The 20,537-nt window shown below is 39.8% G+C and overlaps 1 protein-coding gene across 2 annotated transcripts in view; it reads right to left on the minus strand.

Moving 5' to 3' along the window:
- Positions 1-19,169, minus strand: part of mapre2 (microtubule-associated protein, RP/EB family, member 2) — an 87,359-nt gene extending 68,190 nt beyond the window's left edge. Inside the window, exon 1 of one of the 2 annotated variants that reach the window (XM_020531140.2) lies at positions 18,804-19,169. The gene's annotated coding sequence lies outside the window, so the exon portion shown is untranslated. Of the gene's footprint in view, positions 1-18,349; positions 18,694-18,803 lie in introns of those variants that run through there. The other variant, XM_048595455.1, reaches the window with a different exon arrangement.
- Between the last annotated feature and the right edge of the window lie 1,368 nt (positions 19,170-20,537).

Here is a 20,537-nt window from a genome sequence, read left to right on the forward strand (position 1 = left end):
AAAAAAAAATCAAAGATGTTTGTCTCACACTCAACAGGACTAGCACACAAAAAATTGACTTCAGAAAAATAATAATTTACAGAGTTTGAAAAGAGGATGTTGAGCATTTGCACCATTGAAGGCATAGAGATGTAGCAGTAACAATTAACATTTAATCACACCGGACAAGTAGAGTCTTATTGGTGAACATGTTGCCATGCAAAAGCAGAGATTAGCAGTCCCCAGAATCCCTTTTCCCCTCCAATGAGAATGGTGCAATGAACGTACAAATCCCCATTGCCTACATAAAACCAGGTCCCCATGTGTTCAGATGTCTAACTTATAGACAGCACAAATATGATAATTTGTGCTCGTCTGATTATCTTAAATTGGTTTCCATTGTGGTTCTCAGCACAGTCCAGACTATTTCATAAATGTTGTCCAATAGCAGAAGGACTTTAAATGTTGAACAGTATCTTCAGGCTTGAGCACAATGGCACACCGCCTGCTGCTCAACAGGAGAAGTTGCTTGATATAGTCTGCTCCATTAGAGTCTCTCTCCTTCAACGTGTCTTTTGTTTAAAAGTGCAAGATGTATCTCTGAATAATCTTCTAAAACACTGATAAATGGATCACATCTCCTCTTAAAGGTCTACCCTCGGGAGAAATGAAATATTTTATTACAACACATCAACATGCAACGGAAACACCTACACATCATTTACTCCAAGTCTAACTATTACAGTTACCTTTTTTCTGTATTGATACTCAGGTAATTCAAAACAAAAAAAGTTAAGTTTTAGCACTGCAATGTGGATAACCGTCTTTAAATTATGGAGCTATATTTGCAAACACCATTGAAATAATCTGACATTTTGGCTTTTGAATTGTGTCACAGAAGGTAGGGGTTATGATCTGTATATAATCAATTTCTCCCTACATCTGTGGTAGAATATTTCAAAGCATCTAAGAGCCAGTACTACTTCTAAGGTTTTCTTCTCCATAATGGAATCACTCTTTTGATGTCAATTTAACATTTTAGAAAGGTATCATTCTGTGATGCCTGACCCATCTTTTTGAAGGATTACATCCACACTCCAGGTCACTGGCATCAATCACTACGGGGTGGAGGGAGGAGGGAAAAAAAAGGGGAGAATTTTATCGTCACGTGTACTGAAATATAGTGAAAAGCTTTGTTTACGAGCAGCATAGACAGATCATAGCAAGCAAAGAATGTTCAGATCAAAAAGACTTAAAGGCATACAGGTTACATCATTTGAGGCTAGAGACCATTCAACAGTCTGATAACGGCTGGAAAGAAGCTGTTCCTGAACCTGCTCATGCATGTATTCAGGCTTCTATATCTTCTGTCTGACAGAAGAAGTTGTAGGAGATCATTACCAGGTTGAGATGGGTCTTTGATGACATTGGCCGCCTTTCCCTGGCAGTGAGCCGTGTACAGAGAGTCCGTGGATGGAAGATTGGCTTCCATGGTGGTCTGGGCTGTGCACACCACCTTCTGTAGTTTATGGTCCAGGGCAGAGCAGTTGCCATACCAAGCTGTTATGCACCCGGACAGTATGCTTTCAATGGTGCATCTGTAGAAGCTGATGAGGGACCTTATGGAAATGCCAAATTTCCTGAGTCACCTAAGGAAGAAGAGGCATCATTGTACCTTCTTGACTGTTGCATTTACGTGGGAGGTTCAAGACAGGTCAATTAGGAGCATCCTGCAACAGTTCAATGATTAAGATGGCCTTCAGACTCTCAGAAGATTGACATTTTCCTGACCACACTATTTTTGTTTCCATCTATAACAAGTCCTTCAGTGGAGCAGCTAAAGCACTAAAGTTTGATACAAATTTACTGTACAAATGACATCCCCAAAACGCTCATGGTTCTCTCTGATCTTAGATGCCCAGAACTCCATCAACGTCTATACCTTTGCTGTTCTTGGCAGCACCTGCAGACAGTGGAATTTGAATTCAATAAAAATCTGGAATTATTCATCCAGTGATGACCATGAAACCATTGTCGATTGTAATAAAATAAAAGAGCCCATCTAGTTCACTAGTGTCCTTTAGGGAAGGGAAACTGCCATCCTTACCTGGTCTGGCCTACATGTGACTCCAGACCCACAACTGTATAGTTGACTCTTAATGGCCCTCTAGGTAATTGGGGATGATCAATAAATATAAAAGTCAAGTTCAGATTTTATAAAATTTGCAATTGAAATATTTTCTTGGATATCAGTGCTGCTTCAAGACATATTTTAATTCACTTCAGCGTAAAAGTATGCTTTTTGCTGTGGACATTAATTTCCAAAAAAGATTTTTCTTTTCAAATCCCAAACACTCTTAATTTAATCTTAAAAAAACACTAACAATCTTTATCAGTTGCCTGTACAATTACAGCTATCCTATTGATTTATCCTTCAACATGTGTCTATAAAACAAGTGCAGAAGTAGGTCTTTCAGCCCATCAAGACTGCTCTGTTGGTCAGTCAATGAGATCATGGTTGATCTGACAATTGTCAACTCCACTTTGCCTTTACCCCTACCCCATAACCCTTGATTCCCTCATTGCTTAAAAACCTTCCGCTCAGCCTTAAATAGATTTCATGACCTAGCTTTGCTGACTCTAACAGAAGATGTTTCCTTGCACCATATTCCCCTCACATGGTGAAATATGTTTCAATGTGCTAGGTCTTCCAGCTGTCTTGGTTACTAAACCACTGGAGTCAAACAACTGACAAAAATTACACTTGTACTTAGTTACAAGCTTAGGTTGTGCTAGTTCACTTATTTATCTTTAACAAATGTTCATTGTTCCCTGGAGCATTGATAGCTTTTGACTTAAAATATTTAAATATTCTCACTGTGAACCTTCAGTAGCATTTAATTCAAGAAATATTTTCCAACTTAATAAGATAAAAATAAAGCACCATTCTAGGAGGCTGAACCAGTGAGCATATCTAGATTGAACTTGTAGTATTTTTAAATTCTTCTGTGGGGTTTCAGCATCATTGGCAAAGCTGGCATGCCCTTGAAGGGATTTTCTCTCTGAAATGGTCTAGAAAGCCTAATAGAGTCAACTATGTAGGTCTAATATCCCATATAGGCTGGATCAGGTAAAGATGGAAGATTTCCTTCCCTAAAGGGCATTAATGGACCAGATGTGTTTTCAAGACAAATAATAATGGTTACATGGTTGCAATGATTTTCAGGAACTCTTCAGAAGGGTCCAGACCCGAAACGTCCGCTTTCCTGCTCCTCTGATGCTGCCTGGTCCGCTATGTTCCTCCTGCTCCACATTGTATTAAATATAAATTCACAAGACACTATGGTGGGCATTTGAACCCATGTTGCTAGTGATATTACCAGCACGCCACCTCCTGCCCAAGAGTGACTTTGTTTGGGAGGAAAATCATAGAAAAGTGTGATGGGACATTTTTCTTCTCCAACATAAATTTCATAACATTGCTCAATGATTTCATCATAATGTCAAAGCCATTCAGAAGGTGTTAATTATGCTTCAACTAACAGAAAAGTAAAATCACATACTTACACGATAAAACAGGATTTAAGAAAAACAGTATTTCTTCATGGAATACTCCAGCTATTTGTTCAAGGTTGGACACATCACAAGAAGAAAACTAAGAATAAACCTTATCACTATAGCCTTTTTAGTATTCTTGGTACAGAGAATGGTTATTTAAAATACAAAGGCTCTAAGATATTTTTGATGACAACAAGCCTCCTCATTCTTTGATACAAAGATTTACTGTTTAGTACACCCATCCATTCAGCATGTGTGTTTATGATGCAAAAGAAAAAAGTCACTAAATTGTGATACTCAATGTTTTCAATGAGCTTTGCTTTGTGACTGAAATTGATCACCTAAATGTTATATATTATACAGATAGATAAACACACACACACTACATACTACATTTATTGCAACAAAGCAGGGTAATTTTTAGAAAAAAATTACACTTTAGTATATGTATCATTGTTTATGCCTCCAATAAACAAGTATGAAGATTGAATCCTTGCTTATTCAGATTACAATCAGTAAACATGAATTAATTGAACAGTTAGTAGAGGACAGAAATATCGTTCAGTATCTTTTGTTATGATTCCTGCTAATATTACTGGACAGCCAGCTCCCAGAGTGAAATCTAGTTTGGTTGACCTAAGTGTTGTAAAAAGCAGAGATCAATTACTGAATATCAGTACTGTCAGTTACTGCCCATTCCTCATCAATTAGTATTTGGAGCAGTCTCCACTTCCTCATTAACACTTTGTCTTTTAAATAATAAAGATCAGGTATGGCTCTATTTCGGTTTGAGTAGGCTATTTGATATAGCTCTCTCAACTCAGAAACCACTTGCTATTAAAAGGAGATGTTTAAACACACCAGCCTCATTTACTTTGAAATGGTCCATTTTACTTGAGTTCCTGAAAACCATGCTCAATTACTGAACTTTCACATCATCTCTTTGATTATATAGATTTTCTTCTTCTTCCTATCTAACTAAATGGACCTAAGACACAGTTTGCACTGCTGCCTCACAGCGCCAGGGACCCGGGTTCGATTCCACCCTCGGGGAACGTCTGTGAGAAGTTTGCACATTCTCCCCTTGTCTGTGTGGGTTTTCTCTGGGTGCTCGTTTCCTCCCACAGTCCAAAGATGTGCAGGCTAGCTGGATCGGCCATGCTAAATTGCCCGTAGTGTTCAGGGATGTGTAGATTAGGTGGGTCTGGACGGGATGGGTCGGTGTGGACTTGTTGGGCTGAAGGGCCTGTTTCCACAATGTGTGGATTCTACGATTCTAATCGCAGAACAGTCGAAGAAAAAAAATCCTTCTGCAACATCTATTTCTATCACTTCCATTGCTTGTTCCAACACCACTAGTGAGGCTAATATTTCTGAACGAGTCAGATTATTCCCCAAGATAAAAGTGATTCCTTTTGTATAGGGATATGCTGCACAATTACAACTAAAACATTTTCACTTACCAAGTCACTTTGAATCCAACTCTACATAATGGGACAAGTTTATAACTGCTGTCTAGACCTCCAATTCATTTTTTTCCTTCTTCATTGCCTTCCAGAGGGGTTAGAGTACATCATCTGTTGGCACAAGTAACCAACTTGCTCCAGTGTCTTTTTTGGTTTGCCTCTGAGTAGAAGTGTAATATACCTCTCCTCTGGCAGAGGGCGGCGACGATGCCGATTGGGATGAAGATTTGCATCAGTGCAGTCACCACCAGCAGAAGGAGGACCTCAGCAAGATGCCCACAGAGTGAGTGAAGACATGTGTCCCTCAGAGGGCAGCGACAACACTGACTGGCATCATTAATAACATTACATAAATGCATAGACTGGTGTAGGAACAACAGCCAAGATTGTCTGCTGGGCAAACTGGGTTGCAAGTTGGAGGACTGCACCAACATTATAATAATGAATCTCATTGTGAAACTAGGTAGCAGAAACCACAACACAATTGAATTTTACATTCAGTTTCAGGAAGAGGAGAGTGGGTCTGACACTAATCATTTTAAGTGTAAATAAGGGCAAATAGGATGGCATAAAAGCAGAGCTGGCTAAAGTAAATTGGAAAATTAGGTTGTTAAATGATAAATCAATAAAGATTCAGTAGCAAATATTTAAAGGGGATATTTCAGAATTGATAATAGTCCAACAAGAAAAATCCCCAGGGAAGGATCCACTACTTGTGGTGGACTAGAAATCTTAACGATAACATCAAACTTAAAGAAAACACATAATTGAGCAAAACAGGTGGCAGTTCAGAAGATTCAATGAACATGAAAAGCAAATATTGACCAAAAATTAGTAAAAAGGGAAAAATTGGATTAGGAGAGACAGCTGGCTAGAAATATAAAAACAGACATGAATGAGTTTCTATAAATATTTAAAGAAAAAAAAAGTTAGTAAAGTGAGCATTGGTCCTATCAAAAAGTGAATCCGTAGAATTAATAGGAAATAAGAAATGGCAGAAATTAGACAAGTATTTTGCACCTGTTTCACTATAGAGTATACAACATTCCAAAGGCAGCAATAAAACAGAGAATGTAAGGGAGGGAGGAACTCAGGGAAAAAAAACCAAACACACACTAGAAAAGTGGTATTAAAAACTTCATTGTTTGAGCTATGGGCTGACAATTGCCTAGGACCTGATGGACTTCATCCTAGGGTCTTAAAAGAAGTGGCTAGTGAGGTAGTTTACACATTGGCTTTAATTTTCTAAAACTCACTTGATTCAGAGAAAGTGCAATTAGATTGGAAGATATCAAATGCAACTCCTGCATTCAAAAAGGGAGACACAGAGGGGGAGAAAGTAGGAAACTGCGTGTAAGTTTTTCTTCTAACTTTTTCTTTTGATCGGTGAAGTTATTACTAAAAGAAGTGATAACAGCACTTGGATAGGTTCAAGATAATCAGGCAGAGACAACATGGTGTCATGGAAGGTAAATCATGTTTGACTAATCAGTCAGTCATCGAAGAGGTATGGATGCTGTGGATAAAGAGGAACCGGTTGATGTGCTGTACTTAGGATTTTCAGAAGGTATTTAACAGGATACGATATCAAAAGGTAATTGTGGAAAACAAAAGCTCAGTGTGTACAGGGTAGCCCCCACATTGGCTTGCTAACAGAAAGCAAAGAGCAAGTGATGATGGGTCTTACTTACTGTGTCAAGATATGACAAATAACATGTCACAGGGATTGGTGCTGGGACCTCAACAGTTTATAATTTGTAGAAATGATAAGGATGAAGGGACCAAAGGTATGGTTGCCAAATTTGCTGATGATACAAACATGGGTGGGAAAAGAATGCTGTGATATGGACACAGGGATGTTTAAAAAAAAAGATAGGTTAAATGAGATGGCAATATGACAAATGAAGTATAATGTGGGAAAATGTGACTGTTTTTATTTTTGTCAAAATGGACAAAGAAATCGTCTAAATGATCAGAAATTGCTGAGCTCCGAGTTGCAGAGGCATCTCTACATCCTTGTGCATGAACAGTAAAAGGTTACTATGTAGGTACTGAAAGTAATAGGAAAGCTAATAGAATGTTAGAATTTACACGAGGGGAATTCAATATTGTAAAGACATTTCTTGTTGATTGTGGATTCAAATTTAAAACCAAGGACTGTGGAAGGAATTGCTGCTTCTTAAAAACAAGTTACGGAAACCAGATGCAAGTTGGGTTTACTCCTTTGTTTTGCAGGGAGTGAAGGTGTAAACAGACAGCACAATGTCAGAACATGTGTATGCAAAATGAAATTTGACTGGCAAAAGCTGATAGGTTTGTGCAATAGTGACCTATTATGAAAGCCAAAGGATTGAATGGTTTTTGGGTAGCTGAACAGCTTCTGGGTGTAAATGTAAAGGAGAAACATTCACATCTCTGGAAGACGAGTTGGTGTCTCTCTCTCTCTATGTACAGTAAAAATACCAGAAATCTGAAGAAAGCCAATTATTTTCTCCCACTGGTTACTGTAAGCTGTGGCCTTTAAGCAGTAACAAAGAGATTTTGCCAATTGCCTGTGCTTTCTTTGATGCGAAAAATGTCTCAAAAACAAAGTCAGAAGACAATGTTCTGACATGCCAAAAGATTTCCAAAAGCGATTCTTGTGACTGCTGCTATTGAACTGCAGTTCCCAGTTCTTTCGCCCCCCTGCCCCCGCCTCGACATTAACCAATATTTTTGTCTGGCCACATCTGACTCTGTACATACGTGTACGAATTAGAGTTTTATCCAGTAGAGCTATGTTGCAGTTCCTAGCTGTTTACTTGATGACATTTACTCATGTGATAAATAGTAATTCTTGTTAAGTACTGGAACTTGGCCCATGTCTTCTGTGAACTTCATTCCATCAGACAAGTAAATCAACACACTTTCCCAATGTCCCATAATAACACAAAAGTAAGGAAGTTTTGCTTCAATACAGGGCACTGGGTAGACCATCTCCGTAGTAGTGCATAGTACTGCATCACCTTATTTAAACGAAGGATGTAACTGTGCTGGAGCCGACTAAATTTTCTAGACTAATGCGGTAAAGTGGGTTCTGTTATGAAGAAAGGCTGTACAGATTAGGTTTGTATTCACTGGAGTTTAGAAGAGCAAACGGCAACTTGATTAAAACAAAATCCCAAAGGGTAGATGTAGAGAGGTGCTTCCTCTTAAAAAAGGGGATCTAGAACTAAGCACTGTTTAAAAATCAGGAGTCACAGGCAGGCCTAGTGGTATTATCGCTGGACTTTTAATCCAAAGACCCAGGTAACGTTCTGGGGACCTGGGTTTAAATTCCACCACGACAGATGGTAGAATTTGAATTCAATAAATATCTGGAATGATGATCACGAATCCATTGTCGGTTGTCGGGAAAAACCCATCTGGTTCACTAATGCAGTTTAGGGAAGAAAACAGCCATCCCTACCTGGTCTAGCCTCCAGACCCACAGCAACGTGGCTGACTCATAACTGCTCTCTGGGCAATAAATGCTGGCCTAGCCAGCAACACCCTCATCCCATGAATGAATGAATGAATGAATAAAAGGAAAATAAAAGAGACATGAGGCAAAAATCTTCAAAGGTCATAAATCTTTGGAACTCTCTCCATGAAAAAAAGTGTTGAAACCAGAGACCTTGAATATTTGTAAGGTAGAGGTAGACAAATTCTTTGTTAAGGGGTTGAAAGGTTTCAGGAGTAGGCAGGAACATGGATTTGAGGTGACAATGATCTTACTGAGCTGTGGAGCAGGCTTAAGGGGGTGATTGGCCTACACCTGCTCTTAATTTGTAAGTTTGTATCAGTATGCGTTGGCCAGTCTCATGCTTTGTGTTGCCATCTCCATAGATTGGTTGTGGTCACCATAGAAAGCTAGGTCCAACATAACATTCAGTAGCTCCTAGAAATGCATATAGACCTGGACTCAATCCTGAGTAGCAACAGTGCAATGACGAATGGCAAAACAAAAAAAGGGGTGGGGGAGAAAAAGGGGCCTCAACCTCTCTCCATCTGTCCCGTCCTTTCCAAGAGATGGAGTGATGTCTGCAGGCACACACACAGACGGAGGAAGAAACATGCACAGGCAGCCCACTAGTTTCACCTCAGGCCTGTAGGCACTATATTTATATGGCAAGTCCAGTTTCTGGTCAATGGTAACCCACAGGATGTCGATAGTGGGGGATTTAGTGATGGTAATGCCATTGAATATCAAGGTGTGATGGTTCAACTGGTTTGTCAGTGCAAGCCTGGATATTTTCTAGGTTTTGTTGCATTTGAACATGGACTGCTTCAATGCAGAAGGATTCACGAACGGTGCTGAACATTGCAAAGCGAACATCATCGCTTCTGACTCAACAACAGAGAGAAGATTATTGAGCCTGTTAACCCAACTCAGTTCAATACATTGTGAAGTTACCTCATGATGGAGAAGACCCTTCTACTACATGACATGCTCTACCATGTGCAGAACCCTGATCAGGATGCAAAATCATGCAACTGGTACGAAAGTCTTCTCATGAACCTTACACAAATTAGAAGAAAATAGATCAGAATGATCATACAGTCAATGGGAGAACGTACTGACAATGACAAGAGAAACAATCACTAAGGTTTCAGCAACATTTGACCAGGTACTTGATGAGTACTTGATATTAGATAGAATGCAGTAGCTGACCTGGGTTAAGTTAGTGGATGCATCCAGGATCCAAATGACTTATTCACGAGCAAGTTATGACTCATAGAAATTGCAACAACACTGTTGAGTAAAGAACTAATGAGAGAGCAAACTGTCATGAGATTGAGTGATAAGGCCCTATTAAAAAGGTCCTCAGTCCACAGAGCACCTTAAACTGATGAAATCAGTGTAGGCAGTGACAGCCATGAAAGCAGAACAAACACTTAGTGGGGATCAAGATTCATAAGCAGTTTATAGAGTTGGTAGAGTTTGTTCACCAAAGAGACTTCAACACACTTGTTAACTTAGCCGTGACCAGAAGACGGCATCATAGCCACTAAAATCTCTTGTTCCAGGCATGACACCAAGCAAATCCACCGGGGGAAAGTATTTCACCATTTCAAGGACGCATCCTGTCAAAACAAACTTCCATCTGAGAGACACAGAACCCGAGGAGCAAAGATTAATGTGCGCACAGGAAGTCTCGTAGCAATTTGGGAGTTCTTTCTGAGAAGTATTGCAGATGACAGAAGATAGTTGGAATGCAGATTTTTTGTTAACGGACACACGATGATGTTAAGCACCACACTAAACCCCCTTAAAATATATTAAGATGGTAGTCAAGACCCAATGTTTTCTTATTTTGAAAAAGGTAAATGTAAGGCAGTGTGTTCCAGATGCAAGTCAATTGGTCAAACAACTCGACATTAGGCAAAATATTATTTTTCTACTATAGTTAAAATATAGACAAAAATTTTAAAAATTGGCTTAACTATAATTCTACAGAGATGCTTAATATATATTAACAAATTAACTACTCCAATATAGTAACATCCCATAAACACACCTTTGGCAAAGGCAAATTCAGTAAAACAGATTGTCTCACATGCAATTCTAGCCAGAGGAGAACCTTAACTTTTAGCTGTAACAGAGAAAGGAATAAGCGCTTCCACATCCAGCTTCAAGATCTCCATAACCACAGAAAGTTAACACTAAAAATCCTGGTTCTGTGGGAGCATGACCCCACTCATTTAGACTGCTTCTATTGTTCCAACTTTTTGAAATTATCCAAGGTGTTACAAGCTGTTTAATCTATTGGATTTGAGCAGACTGATTCATACTTCTGTCTTAGCCTTTCTTCATTAAAAAGAAAAGAACAAAATACACCTCTTAAAGCCATAGTATCATTACAAAGGAAACAGCTATCCCAATCCATGGGGAAGTGATGGCCTAGAGACATTATTGCAGGACTGTTAATCCAGAGATCCAGGTAATATTTTGGGGACCCAAGTTCAAATCCTGCCAAGGCAGATGGTAGGATTTGAATTCAATAAAAATCTGGAATTAGGAGTCCAATGCAGACTATGGACCCATTGCCAATTGCCGGAAAAAACCCATCCAGTTCACTAATGTCCTTTAGGGAAGGAAACTGTAATATTTATCTGGTCTGGTCTACATGTGACTCCAGATCCACATGCAATGCAGTTGACTCTCAACTGCCCTCTGGGCAATTAGAGACAGTCAATAAATACCAGCCTAGCCAGTGCAACCCTCATCCCATGAATGAATAAAAAAAAAAAAAAAAAAAAAAAAAAATAAAAAAAAAACACACTTTCAAATTCTGTGCAGTGGCTGCAACAGCAGATTCTCCCATACTCCATAGTATGCCTCCTTGGCCCAAAGGGCACCTCAGCAAGGCTCTTACGCTACATGACAGTTGGATACGGACATAGCAGGATAGGAAAATGCAACTTTTTATGTCATTTTGAATCAATGAATATTCATTGAACAGGGATGATAGTAACATCTGAGTCCAGTGCCGAGACCCAAAAGGACGAATTTTCAGAAAACAGGAAGAATGTGACTGAAGCCTTGGCAGACTGCCAAATGCATAAACCATCCCAGAACAGCACGACACAGCAGAGATCTGAAAGGGTGCTCAAAAGACATTGCACAACTGGGAGAAAACTCTACCATCAATATAAAAGCTACGAGAGATGAGGCTGACAGAAAAGATAGATAATGACACGCAAAAAGGGAAAAGGATACCTATAATGCACTTTGAGGGAGGAAATTGAGTCACAATCCTACATAGAAACAAGAGTAGAAATCTAAATTTTCATATATTTTCTATGACTTCGCACTCCTCTAGAAATGAGGGGATCAGTCTGGTAAAATTGCATGACTAAATCAAGCAATTTTCACATAACACAAAAAGTTTATATGGTAACAATGAGCATCACCTTCAATTACCAAATCTAATAGACCAGTATAAACAACACATTTACAGGTTATGTTGTTCAGTTTGCAGACAACTGTAAATAATATTAACCAAAAACTTATCTTTTTACAATCAGCAGAGAAAAGTATGCCTTTACTTACGTAGTCTACAAGAATTTGGCCTAGGTCTGGAAGTGAAAGGCCAATTTTCCAAACCACTAATGCAAGATTTGAAAAAGCAGGATTTTTTTTTAAAACTATCTGCTAATATATATAACTCAATAATTCTAATGACTATGTTGTTCAGTTTCATTCGTGGTTTAAAGATTTCAGAATCCAATTATTGTAACCATGAAAACTCTTATGTTAAGCAATAAGCTTCAAAATATTCTTTCTGCATGTGCAAGTACCTAGCGATATACAGAGTAACATTTACTTTCTATTCTTATAGAAGTAAGATTTGTAGAAGATCCAGAGTAACACACTATAGTCTATTTTTGGCCTATTTTGTTTTCTTATACACTGAAATTTCCATGCCACTTCAGTTTCTGAAGAAAATAAGAACAAAGTATGCATCTCCCTGAATTTATTACACATGGAAAATTATTTTTAAAAATTCTTGTGTCTATTTTTGTGCTGAAACCAAAGTAGATAATGCATGACTTTGTGCGTGCGAGGATACAGTCGTATGCTTAGCAAACTGGTATAGGAAGTTAAGAACGGCTGTTGGATTCGAATTGTAGCCAACAGTATTTCTGCCCCTGATGCTTGCTTTTGGCAAGTCTGACTAATCAGTGCACAATATCTAATCACTTCTTCTAAAGCTCTGCTCTCTACTAAACAACACTAACCTGTTTTTTTGAATCTCATTTTTGAAGACTTTTCTCACACTACGACTGGCAGACATACTGGAAATAGATCCTTCTCCAGTTAAAAATAGCAGGTAAGAAAATGATCAAGACACTCGTGCTATTCTGAAACTTCTAGAGGATCCAATGTTGCTCAATAAACTCCCTACGACAATCACAAATAATGAGAACCTATGTCTCAAACTATTAGAAAAAACAAAGTGAAAGATTTAGCAGTTTAGCAGAAATGAACTTGCTGTCAAGTCAGGCCACAACATCTTGTGAACAAGTATATAGGAAACAGTTAAACAGAAACACAATGTGCTGCAGAAACACAGCAGGTTTGGCAGCATCTGTGGAGACAGAAATAGAGTTAAACTTTTGAGCCAAATAGGACCATTCTTCAGAAGCTGGAAAATTATGTTTTTTCTTAAAAAGATGCTAGTGACATGGGGGGTGGGGGTGGGGAGGAAGAACATAGTGGAACACATGGTGAGAGTGCCCAAGCAAAAAAAGAAGTGTAAGGCGGTGACAAATGTTAACTGTGGAAGAAAAAAAACAAAATGTGCTTGTGCTGCTGAGAGAAAAACCAACAAGATACAGCAGGGGAAGAGTGGAGGATGTAAGAAAAGTTGAGATCAGAGCTTAGTCTTTGAAGTTGTGGAAGTAAATACCAAGTCCCAAAGACTGTAAAGTGACGTAGTGTAAAATGAGGAATTGTTCCTCCAGTTTGTGTTGAGCTTTATTGAAAACACTGTAGCAGGCCAAGGATGGAAATGTTAGCATGGGAGCAAGGTGGTTTATTAAAACGACAAGTGACCGGAAGGTCAGGGTCATTCTAAAGAACAAAGTGGAGATTTTCCACAAAGCAGCTACGCGGTCTCCATTTGTTATCACTACTGTGATGAAGAACTCCTTGTGAGCAGTGAGCACAGTAAAATAGATTGAAGGTACAACTGAAACAGTTTCATCTGGAAGGTATGTCTGGGGTGTGGATGGTGAGAATAGAGGTGGTGAATAGGCAAGTGTTACACCTTCTGCAATTCTGTGGGGAAGTGACGCACTGTTGAGATTGATGGAAGAGTAGACCAGGGATCACGGAAGGAACGGTCTCTGTGAAAAGCTGACAGTGGAGGAGTTGGGGTGGGCGGGGGCTTGGTGGTGGTGGGAGAGACACGTTTGCTGGTAGATAAGTCTCCTGCTGGAGATGATGGAGTTATGGACCAGACCAGACCCCTCAAAAATATTTTAAGAAGGTAGCCTTGACCCTACCTTTTTCTTCTTTTAAAAGGCAAAGGAAACGTGCAGTGTTCCAGAAATAATTTGATTGGTAAAATTACTCAACAATAAGCAAAACAATTTATTTAAACACTACAGTTAAAGTATAAACAAAAGAAAGCACTTAGAATAACTTAACTCTATTGGAAATCTTAAAAGTCATAGAGTCTGAGATGTACAGCACAGAAACAGACCCTTCAGTCCAAATCATCCGTGCCGATCATGTATCCTAAATAAATCTAGCCCCATTTGCCAGCATTTGGCCCATATCCCTCCAAACCCTTCCTATTCATATACCCATCCAGATGCCTTGTAAATGTTGAAATTGTACCAGCCTCTACCACTTCCTGTGGCAGCTCATTCCATACACACACTTACAGAATAATAGATACCATAACAATTACTAATTAACTGTTCCAATATAATAACATCCCATAAACAAACACCTTGGCAAAAAGGCAAATTCAGAAACAGATTGTGTGTCACATGCAATCCTACAGCTTAGAAAGAGAACCCTCAGCTTCTAGCTGTAAATCAAGAGGGAAAAATAGTTTCCTCTTCAAGCACACAACAGCACCTGCTGAACCCAAAAGCTAAAAAACAAAAACCAGAAATCCCATTGGAAACAGCCAGCCACACCCATCCAGGCTGCCTCCACTTCTCCAAATCCAAAAAACACCTCAAGGCCTTCCAAGCTGTCCATTGATTCACAGACTGCTTAGCGCCTCTTGTTCAATCCCTCCCTTAAAAGAAACCACGAAGAAACCACCTCCCAAAGCCACAGCACTGTCACAGGAGAAAATGGTCATTTGAATACAGAGAATGGTAGAGTGGAAAGTAAGGACATAGGGAACCTTATCGTTGTTTTGGGAGGGGAAAAAAAAGGTGAGGGCGGAAGCATGAGAGATGGTATTGACACGGTTGAGGGCTTTGTCAACCATAATGGAAAAAGGAATCCTTGGCTAAGGAAAATAAGGAAGTTTTACAGGCAATCTGGTGGAAGGTGGCATCATTGGAACAGATGTGACAAAGACAGAGAAACGGGGAAAAATGGAATGAAATTAAGAAGCAGTCCTGAGGAAATTACTCAAGATAACTTAGAGTTGGTGCAATTCGAGTACAACATCAGGGATATTTGCAATTCAAAACAGACCATTTTCTACCATCTCCAGCACTTGCAGCTCTACTGAGATACTGAAGCAGTCCATGTCCAAGACCTGGACAATATTCAGGTTAGGGCTCAAGTGTCAAGTAACATCCATACCACGCAAGTGCTAGGCAATGACCATCTCCAACAAGAGAGGATCTAACCATCATTGAGAGACACATTAACAACATCTTTGAGTTTCTGGTGAATAGTAAGCCCCATCAGACCAGCCATATAAATACACCTATTACAAGAGTAGGTCAGAGGCTAGGCATTCTGTGGAAAGTAACTCACCTGTCTCCCCAATGCCTGTCCACCATTTACAATGCACAAGATAGGAGTGTGATGTGATGGAATACTCACTCCACTTGTTTGGAAGGGTACAGTTTCCAACATTCAACAAGCTTGACACCATCCAACATAAAGCAGCCTGCTCGATTGACACCCTATCCACCACCTTCAATATTCACTCCCTTCACTATGGCAGCAGTGTGGCCCATTTACAAGAAACACTTTAGCAACTCACCACAGGTATTTTAGCAATACTTTCCAAACCCACAACCTCTACCACCTTGGAGAGTCAAGAGCAGCAAATACATGAAAACACCACCACCTGCAAGTTCCCCTCTAGGCTACAAACAATCCTGGAACTCCCAACTCCCACTGTGTACACTTATGTTCACCCTAAAGACAGCAGAATATCATCTTGTCCACAGCAAGTAAGGGTTTACAATAAATACTGGTCTAGTCAGTGACACTTACATCCCATGAACAAATTCTTTAAAAAGTCATAAGTACTTATCACATTCATCTTGGCCAATCAATCTACAGTTGCTTCTAAGAGCAAGCTGTTCAAATTCATATTCTGTATGATTTAAAAGCCTCCAGGGGCTCCCTCTTCATCAGTAACCTCCTATCCTTACAGCTCCACTGGAATGTTTTCCGAACATCGGCTTCAGGGTTTATTCTCTCCAACAATGTCAGAGGAATTCCTTCCCTATGGGCAATGTGGATTTACCTACAGCACAAGAAATCCAGCGTTCAAGAAGATAGCTCACCATTACCTTCAAGGGCAACTTGGGATGCTCAATACATGCTATCCAACCAGTAGAAACTCATTATTGTACGACATACAACTCAATTTGTCCCACTAATAATGACCACGTGTTGTCATTTCAATCTACTTTAGAATCATACAATACAGCACAGACTAGGCCATTCAGCACAGAGTCTGTACCTACAAAAAGCTACATTAAGTCCACATTGGTTTCACTTTTCAGCAATTGGTCCATAGCCTTGAATATTATGACATTTCAAATGTTCATACAGAACTTTGTAAAGATTATGAGATTTCCCACCTGACTACTCTTCCAGGCTGTGCATTCCAAATTTCCCTCCGGTGAAAAATATGTCCTGAAATCCCCTCTAAACATTTGTCTTTCACCTTGAACTAGGGGGAACAGCTGCTTTCCACCCATCTTATTTACCTCAAGTCAGGTACCCTCTCAGCCTACTCAGTTCTGCAGAAAACAACCTGAGCTTATCCAGCCTCTCCTCACATCTAAACTGCCTCATTCCATGCAACAACCTGGTGAATCTCCTCTACACCCCCTCCAGTACAATCACATCCCTTGTTTTGTGTGGAGACTGCACACATTATTCCAGTTACGGCCTAACCAAAGTCCTGTACAGGACCAAGATATCCTCCCTATGCCTCAACTGATAAAGGTAGTTGTCCCATATACCTTAACTACAGTAACCTGTCTTAATGACTTTAGGGATGCATGGACAAGAACCCCAAGATCCCTCTGTTCCTCGGAGTTTCCTACTATCCTGCCATTCATCGAGTACTCCTTTCTCTTGTTACTTCTTCCAAAGTGAATAACTCCATGTTTAATCAGGGTAAGCGTCCATCTGCCATGCTGACTGTCCTGATCAAACCTTGCCTCTCCAAGTGGAGATTAATATGCTCCTTCAGAATTTTCTCCAAGTTTCTGATTTGAGACTTACTGGTCTGTAATTCCCTGGATTCTCTGCACTGCCCTTCTTGTAAAATGGAACAACATTAGTTGTCCTCTTTTTGGAATCCCTTCTACCTCTTCACTTTCAGCTCCTCCTTTTTGATCCTACTTTCAGTCAACTCCAGTTTCTCATTCCTTGGCTTTATGCTCTAAATTTTATTTTGTTTCTGAAGTAGCTTTGGGATGTTTTTCTACCAATGAAAAGTGCAATTTAGCTAACTTACTATTGTTTCCAATTTCAACAAAAAGTAGACCAGAAAAGGGCAAATCCAACAGAGAAGTAAATTATTCAAAGGACTGTAAAGGGCATAGCAATTTGAAGACAGAAGTTTCAGGTAAACAATTCACAATTAACCACAGCCAACATTGTAATAAAGCATATTTTGATTGTTTAAAAAAAAGCTTTGACATTAATTTATGTAGCCATAGGAATTCAACTAAAATATTTTGCATCACTGTGTTGCTTTTGAGTTTGTGCAAGTAAGATGTTCTCATCCTCAATGGCAGTTCTACAGAGAAAGCAAATATTGCACCTACTTAACACTTCAAATACAACTGAAAAATCAATCATAAAAAAATCTCAACTGAAATGGAAGCTTGACCAAAAATATAAAAAAAAATTGCTTCACACCCAGAAGGCAAGTAAAAATCTTCAAATTACTACCTCAAGTTTCAATGATTAGAGATCAACTATGACCCAAACATTTTCAGCAATCACAAAGTACACTTATGTAGTATTTTATCCTTACTCATTACATATAATCTGTAAAGTTACGAAGCACGACAATGAGAAGATAAGGTATCCGGACAAAAATGAATTATGTCTTTAGTTGAACTAAAAGGATTAAATTACATCAGTATCAAACACGAGAATCTTTTTACTACATTTCTTTTAGGCGTGTTAAATGTTGCCATTAAAAAGGCAAGTAATTAGCACTTTGAACTGTTGGACTAAACAGACTCTCAACTTAATATTTAATTTTAAAAAAATGTTTGAAGATATGCATGACTCGCACCCAGATATCAAAACATTTAAGCCTCTCGATGACAACGTGTATATTATTAATACTATCAAACTTTGTATTAAAATGTCGTTAAAACAGGCGCCTGAATCAAATTGGGTGTTACTTCGCACTTACTTCTAAGAGTTACGATTCTCCCACGCGGCAACACGCTGATCACGGGGATTCTTGTGGTACTCCGGGTTCGCCATTCATTAAAAAAAGCTTGCAACATTTTAACAATTTAAAATTCCGGAAGTGCACTATTTGTGATTTTTTTTGTACTTTGGTGGCACCTAATTGGAGTTGTATACATTCTCTCTTGAACTCCTCCCTTGTGTACAGCTCACAGCTGTCGGGAAAGGTTCAGCTGCGAGCAAACATCGGGCCGCAATTCTCCCGAGTGCTTGTGCCGCCCACCGTCTTGAATGACAAAGCAGCCTGACTGGAGAATGAAAAGCACTATGACAATCGCTGGGCGGCCGGGCGGCCGCCCACCGCCCACAACTGGGCTTCGACCTCTGAACAGTAGAATGGGGTCTTTTATACCCAAAACCCTTTAAATCACACTGACCGCCTGCAATTTACTTACTGTTTCTGTTGTAAATCTCGCACCAGCGATGGCCTAAGGAACAGAAGTCCTTTCAAAAAGAACCAGGATTGGTCGAGGTGGACAGATTTTTAATTTTTTTTTAAAAAATGTAAATTTTGGCTGCGGGTAAAATCGATCATGAAGGAATATTCTCGAGCCAAACTGGTTTCTTCCTGTGTCACTTTCAAATTCTATATAGAATTCACGGATTTCTTTCTCGAAAACGATAGAAACGCCACTGATGTTGGTATGTATGGGACTGGCTTGGGGCAGTCAGTGCTCCCTCTCTGTAAACTCGGGTGCTCAGCGCTGCCGACGGGTGGAAATCGCCGCTCGCGCCGTTTCCATGGCTACTCCTCCTCGAGCTGAGGAATTGCCATGGATTCCCCTCCCCTCTATCACGTGAACATAGGCAGCCACGCGCCGTGCACCCACTCCTCGAAAGTGTCCCCGTGGCGCGTTGTTCCGCCTTCATGACGGGGGATGGGGGGGAATGTGGTGCAGACAGCATGCACCATCAGAGGTGTGGAGCTGGATGAACACAGCAGGCCAAGCAGCATCAGAGGAGCAGGAAGGCTGACGTTTCGGTCCTAGACCCTTCTTCAGAAATGCATCATCATACGTCTCTCTGGAGAAAGGACTGCAACGGCGCGACACCTGCTAACACTTTATTAATAGCATTGTTGTTGTTGTCGCACAGAGATAGACGATTGCAGATTATTACGTATTGGAAATTATGTGTAATAGTAAGCCAAAAGCAGAGACAATGGATGTCTCACTGCCTAAACGATCAGCTAGAAAATTAAAGTGCCTTTTTTTATTGAACAGTGAAACAGTAGGTGGTTATTTAAATATGATTAAGCATGACTTTCATAGCTGAAGCCTGCGTTGATCAGGCAATGACATATATACATCAAACATGCTGTTTTCAGTGTTTCTGTTGTGAAATAGAACGTGTTAACAGTGAACAACCATGTGCCCCTCAGCCGTGGCATAGTTTAAATTGTTAGAACAACAATGATTAAAGAGATACGAGTTAACCAGGAGATCAGCATCATTCCAGTTCTTAAGCGGGCTGTCAATATCGCCACAATTGATTGAAGATATCTCCAGGCACCACGATGCCCAATCCTGAACAAAACTTACAGCGGCATTGATAATGTTTTATTTTCCCAGGATGCTTGGCATGGGAAAGAAATACACTGAGCAAAGCGGTTGGGCGACAGTGAAGGAAGCCGGGCGTTTGATGGTTAGGCAATCAACACGCTTGTATCCCACCAGGAATGGTAACCCAGAACCCTGCTATAACGAGGCACACTGAGCACAAGCTCCGCATGGACAATAATCAGTCAGAAAGTAAGACTTAAAGTGACTTTTACAATTTAAGAGTTCCAAAGCATTTTATAGCTAAATTACTTTATTTCAAATGCCATCATACCTCGTGCGAAGAATGCTCCCTCCTGCTGGATGTCAAGCTCAATTTCAATGTCAAGTGTTAGTTGACTGTTTGCACATGGCCCTAATTTAGTTTTTCAGGCTCTTGGACATTGTTTGGCATGTATAAGTGGTAACTGTTGGTTCAAGAAGTTGTCCTTTCCTTCGATGTCTCTCGTGGCAACTTTCCTTGATTGGGGGATTTTGACAGCAACTTTTGATGGTGGTCACTATTTTGGTCACAAGTAGACATTTGCTTCCCATGCCTTGATGTTAAATCAAGTAGACCTTCACAAAGGC

Source organism: Rhincodon typus, chromosome 4, assembly GCF_021869965.1.
Source record: "Rhincodon typus isolate 14 chromosome 4, sRhiTyp1.1, whole genome shotgun sequence".
Taxonomy (NCBI): domain Eukaryota; kingdom Metazoa; phylum Chordata; class Chondrichthyes; order Orectolobiformes; family Rhincodontidae; genus Rhincodon; species Rhincodon typus.